This window comes from Micromys minutus (genome assembly GCF_963924665.1).
Source record: "Micromys minutus genome assembly, chromosome: 27".
In the NCBI taxonomy this organism is placed as follows: domain Eukaryota; kingdom Metazoa; phylum Chordata; class Mammalia; order Rodentia; family Muridae; genus Micromys; species Micromys minutus.
The window spans coordinates 21,169,790-21,175,986 of NC_137962.1; positions in this window are offsets into that span (position 1 = coordinate 21,169,790).

The following is a 6,197-nucleotide window of genomic DNA, read 5'->3' on the forward strand; positions in this document are numbered from 1 at the left end:
TTCTGTCTTTGATAGAAGGTAAAATCACATATATATCAAAGAATTTTTTAAGTAAATTTCTTTTTTTTAAAGATTTATTTATTGTATAAAAGTATATATTGTATATAAGCTGTCTTCAGACACACCAGAAGAGGGCATCAGATCCCATTACAGATGGTTGGGAGCCCTATGTGGTTGCTGGGATTTGAACTCAGGACCTCTGGAAGAGCAGTCAGTGCTCTTAACTGCTGAGCCATCTCTCCAGCTCAAAAGTAAATTTCTTTATGGTTTCTTATTAGTGTTTGAGATGTGTGCTTCTTTCACGCACCTACATTCCTGGGGCTGCAGAAAACTTTCTCAGCCCAAAAAGGGGTTGTGAGTGGGAGACACTCAAGCCATGGTCTGTCTGTCCAACCATCCACTGAGGCAGAGCGAGCCCAGCTATGCATCTGTGATCCACTGTTCAACAGACTTTGGGCAACATGATGAGGGAGAATGTACCCCAGCGCTCTGAAGTGTGCTTGGGAAGGATTTCTGATGGCTGAGTTTCATGTAACACAACAATTAGAATTTCTTAAATTCAGAGAACTCAGAATGCTTTCTCACCAGCAAGCATTGTTTTCAGTTACTGAAAGAACCTCTATTTCCTCAGAAATCCAGTCTTCAAACCAGAATCTCTGTGCATAGCAAAGAGTTGGAAAGATTTCCTCCCACTCAAGCCCAGTGGCCAAGAGGAGATGCTGTCTTCTTCCTCTGTACCCTTCTCACCTCCTGCTTCTTGCTTTTGATGTATCCAAGGTTGGCTTCAGAATCCGATCCTCCTGCCTAAGCCCCCCACTTTCATCCCTTCATGGTAACTTCTTCATCATTCAGGGCTACAGAAGCCATGGCGAGTCATACCATTTTCCTTAAAAGAATTTAGACCACGTTTATTTAGTTGTGTTGGGAGCTGCACATCCACTATGGCAGGCGTATGGACATCGGAGGATAACTGGTAGGACTTGGTTCTCTTCTACAACCATGTGGGTCATGGGAATCAAATTTGTCTTCAGGCTGGGAAGTAAGCACCTTTATTCTCCCAGCTCTCCCGCTGGCTTGAGGTGGGTTCTCTTCAAGACTGACAGCTGCTGTTTCTTTCAGAACTCCTTCCAGTCCTCGGATACCATGTTGCAAGCGCTGTTGCAGGTCTTGACTGCTGGGCATGGGAACAGCGATGACTCTGATTCCTTAGTAATAAAACCATACAATGCAACACCACTCCATCTCCTTGTGGGCTCTTCCAGCTGTAGCCACAAACATTTGGAGATCGTTTTGCAAGAAGACAGGGAATTGTGCTCATTCTTGGATCAGTAAGACTGGGCTCTTGCTCAACGATTTCTACATCTTTCGGAGTGCTTAGTAACTCTGCCTAATGCTGAACTGTGTAATTTTATGTGTTTATTCCTTCACAATTCATTTGCCCTGAATTTCTCCCCTCCCTCACCTTCCCAACTCTTCCTTCCCAAGCTTGCCTACTGGTTTAGTGAGCTTTGTGACCCATTACATTCAAGGTTCATGTGCACAGGCATCAGATCATTCATTTGAACATGGGCAGCTAAGCAATGGCTACACGCCTGAGGAACATGACTTCCTCTCCCCCAGCAACCATTAACGACCCATGGCTCCTCAGGGTAGGGCTTTAGGAGCTCCACCCTCATTCTCTGTGGAATGTTAGTGGGCCCCATCTTGTACAGGTCATATGCAGGTGATACCCCTGTTGTGAGTTCACAGGTACAGCAGCCCAGGACATGGTGTTTCACAGATTCCCTTCCCACTCTCTGGATGTTGACTGAGCCTTAGAGGGAATGACATTGATCAGATGACCCGCTTAGGATCCACTTAGGCCGAGCACGCCACAGTTTCTTCTTTTCCACACTTGGATGAATCTCTTTCTGCGTTATCCGTTGTCCACCACCTACAGAATGGCCTTGATCAAGGATCTGTGGCTATAACAAAAGTATTTAGAATACAGTTTAACACACCACGTTAGCAAAACAGTTGTAGTAGTAGGTCCCCTACCAGAGCCTATGACCCCAGCAGCCCTGGGCTTCTGTAGAGGTTTCCAGAACCAGCCATGAATTCTCTGCTGTGGAACAAGCTCAGGTCTAATCAGAAAGCAGTCTATTGCCTAACATCTTGAAGATTTATTTATCATTGGAGAAGAGTCTCACTTTGGATCTCAGACTGACCTCAAACTTGTGATCCTCCTGCCTCAGCCTCTGAGTGCTGGGCTCACTATAAGCATGTGTTGCTCACTCAGTGTGAGGGCGTTTCAAGTGATAATTAATCTAGGAAACAGAGAGAAGGTTCTTGGGAACCTACCAGGCCAAGTTAATGCTTGCAAGGGCATTGAATGACAGCTACCCCCAGCTGCCATCTCTGCTACATTGCAAGGAAATATAGATACAATGAGAAAATACAATGAGACAATAAGGCACCATAGAACTGATGGAATACACAGTTACCGTATTAAATGTATTTAATTCTCACCCCATCCTACACTGTTCTGGGAACACTTAAAAGTACTAGCTATAGATGGTGGTTGGAATGAAAATGGCGCCCATAGGCTCATAGGAAGTGGCAATTAGGAGGTGTGGCCTTGTTGAAGGAAGTGTGTCACTGGGGACAGGCTGTGAGGCTTCAAGTGCTCAAGCCAAGTTACTCTCTCTTAACTTTCAGCTCCCTTTCTAGCATCATGCCTGCCTGGATGCTGCCATGACTCCTGTCATGAAGATAATGGACTGAACCTCCAAACCTGTAAGACACCCCAATTAAATGCCTTCCTTTATAAGAGTTGCTGTGGTCTTGGTGTCTCTTCACAGCAATAGAAACCCTAACTAAGACACTCTCTCTCATCCTCACAGACATCCTATGAGTCAAAAGTTATCTCTGTTTTTAAAGACAGGCAGAGAGGTTGGGTAACTTTCCTGAGGTCACACAGCTAGTAAGCAAGAAGGTAAAGGTAAAGTGGGCAGGCTTCTGGGAGCCCTTGTATTTCAATCTCATGTATGTGGGTGCTTTGCCTGCATGTACATTTGTGTACCACATGTGTGCTTGAGCAGGTCAGAAGAAGGCCTTAGATCTCCTGAGCTGGAGTTTATCAATGTCTGTGAGCCACCATGTGGATGCTAAGAGTCCAGTTCAGGTTCTCTGAAAGAGTAGCCAGTGCTGCTGAGCATCTCTCTAAGCCCTCTAAAGAGAGTGTAAAAAAAAATTATTGCCGGGCATAAATTACACTGTTAATGTCAGCATTCAGATCTCAGTACCCAGGGCACAGAGGTAAGGAGATCTCTGTGATCTGGAGGCCAGCCTGGTCTACACAGAGTAGTTCAGGATACCTGAGGCTACACAGAGAGATCCTGTCTTAAATATTTATATTATAACACACACACACACACACACACACACACACACACACACACACACACTGGAGAGATGGCTCAGCAGGTAAGAGCACAGGCTGCTCTTCCAGAGGACCTGGGTTCGACTCTTGGCACCCATAAGGCAGCTCATACCACGTACCTCCAGTTCCAGGGGATCAGTGCTATCCTCTGGCCTCATACGTAGGCAACACGTATGCATGTGGTCCATAGACATACATGGAGAAAGAACCTTCATCCCTAAACATAAAAATAAAATGTTAAAGTTATTATTATTATTAATTTCAATTACGTGCTGTATGCTGGGACATGCACATGGATAAAGATGCCCCTCGAGGCACTGGATCCCTAGGGGCTGGGGTTACAGGATTGTAAGCTGTCCTAGACATGAGCTGGGCACTGGACTTGGGTCCTCTGTAGGAGTCGTGTGTGTCTTAACCATGGGAGCCATCCTCTAGCCCTTTGAGGATGAAACCATGAAAGTGAACCTCATTGCAGCCCTTAAGACAGTCAAGATGGTTGCTGCTGAATTTCGCAGCAACCGCGTTAATTCTAGTGTTCAGTACTTGGATGTAGATTAGTATCTGGGAGTTTGAGGCCAGCCTGGTCTACATATTGAGTTCCAGACAAGCCAGAGTTATGTAGTGATATCCTGATTATCACTACAAACAAACAAACAAACAAAGAATTATAAACAAACAAACAGATAAAAAGAAAGATAGAAACTCCTGATAACAGATAGTTATATAATTGTTATATAATTGTTTGTGTGTGCTTGCTAATATCTGAAAGGACCTGGCATTCTCTTACCTGTCTCTGCTGGCTGTGGTGGCTTTAACACACTATTTTTTTTAATTTATTTTTCTTAATAATCATTCCATTTGTTTACATCTCAAATGATATCCCACTTCCCAGTTACCCGCTGTCTTAGTCAGGGTTTCTGTTCCTGCACAAACATCATGACCAAGAAGCAAGTTGGGGAGGAAAGGGTTTATTCAGCTTACACTTCCACATTGCTGTTCATCACCAAAGGAAGTCAGGACTGGAACCCAAACAGGTCAGAAAGCAGGAGCTGATGCAGAGGCCATGGAGGGATGTCACTTACTGGCTTGCTTCCTCTGGCTTGCTCAGCCTGCTTTACTATAGAACCCAGGACCACCAGCCCAGGGACGGCACCACCCACAATGGACTGGGCCTCCTCCCTTGATCACTAGTTGAGAAAATGCCTTACAGCTGGATCTCATGGAGGCATTTCCTCAGCTGAGGCTCCTTTCTCTGTGATAACTCCAGCTTGTGTCAAGTTGACATGAAACCAGCCAGTACACCCCCTCCAACCCCCCATCCCATGATATCCTGCTTTCCAGTTACCCCTCCACCAACCCCCTCATCTTACATCTGTCCTCCCCCTCCTCCTTGCCTTTATGAGAGTGCTCCCTCACCCACCCACACTCTCCGGCCCCACCACTCCAGCATCCCCCTAAGCTGGGACATCAAACCTCCTGAGACCAAGGGCCTCTCCTCCCATTGCTGTCTGGCAAGGCCATCCTCTGCTACATATGTATCTGGAACCATGAATCCCTCCAGGTGCACTCCTTGGTTGGTGGTGTAGACTCTGGATGAACGGGTGGTCAGGCCAGTCTATGTTGTTCTTCCAGTGGGGTTGCAATCCCCCCAGGCTCCTGCAGTGCTTCTGCCAGCTCCCCACCAGGTTCCCTGAGCTCAGTCTGATGGTTTAATCCCATTACTTGGAAAGCAGAGGGAAGTGGAATTCTGTGAGTTCCAGGGCTACATAGTGTCTTAGTCATTGTTCTACTGCTGCGAGAAGATACCCTTACCAATACAACTCAGAAGGAAAACATGTAATTGGGAGCATGCTTACACTGTCACCACAGTAAGGAACATGGTGGCAGGTATTGTTTTGGAGCTTCATCCTGGTCCACAGGCTGCAGAAAGAGAGACTGGGTCTGGCATAAGCTTTTTAAACCTTAAAGCCTACCTCCAGTGACATACTTCCCATCCAAAGTCACACCTCTTCCAACAAGGCCACACCTCCTAATCCTTCTAATCCTATCAAAGCGTTCAGCTCCCTGGTGACAGATGCATTCAAATATATGAGCCTATGGGGGGTGCATTCATAGTCAAGCCACCATACCACAAAAAACAAAAGGATATTCTAAGCAATATTTGATGTATATCAAATTTATTCTGAACAACCTTTTTTTTTTTTAGTATAGAATAGAGTTTATTCAGGGCATGGGGAGGGGACTTGAGAGAGTAGAGACAGAGAAAGGGAGGGAGGAAGGGAGAGAGAGAGAGAAGAGGAATAGAAGCCGGCCATGAGCAGGTAGAGAGAAAGGGGGAAGGAAATGGGGGAGAGAGGGTAAGGAGCAGAGGCAAGAGAAGAGAAGGAAGAAAGAGCAAGAGTGTGAACAGCTCTCTGTCTCCCCAATGTCTTGGGAACATCTGAGCTTCATCCTACATCCTCAGAATGACTTCACATCTCAGCAGATCTCCACGGCTGTACGAACTTCAGGGCTGGTGAGGGGTGAGGGCAGCCATGAATTCCCACCTGTGGCTCTGACTCAGGACCCAGTAGAGGTAGGAAAGGGCCAAGGTCCAGAGGGGACAAAGAATCTTGCAGCTTTTATGCTGCCCATTGGGGAGACGGGTTGGGGTACGGACAGATGACTGAGGTATGGATGTTTGACTTAACCTTCTGTGGCTTTTTACTCCCCCCCCCTTTTTTCTCTTCATCTCTGAACCCTGACATGTGTTCATGGACCATGTGACATCATCATG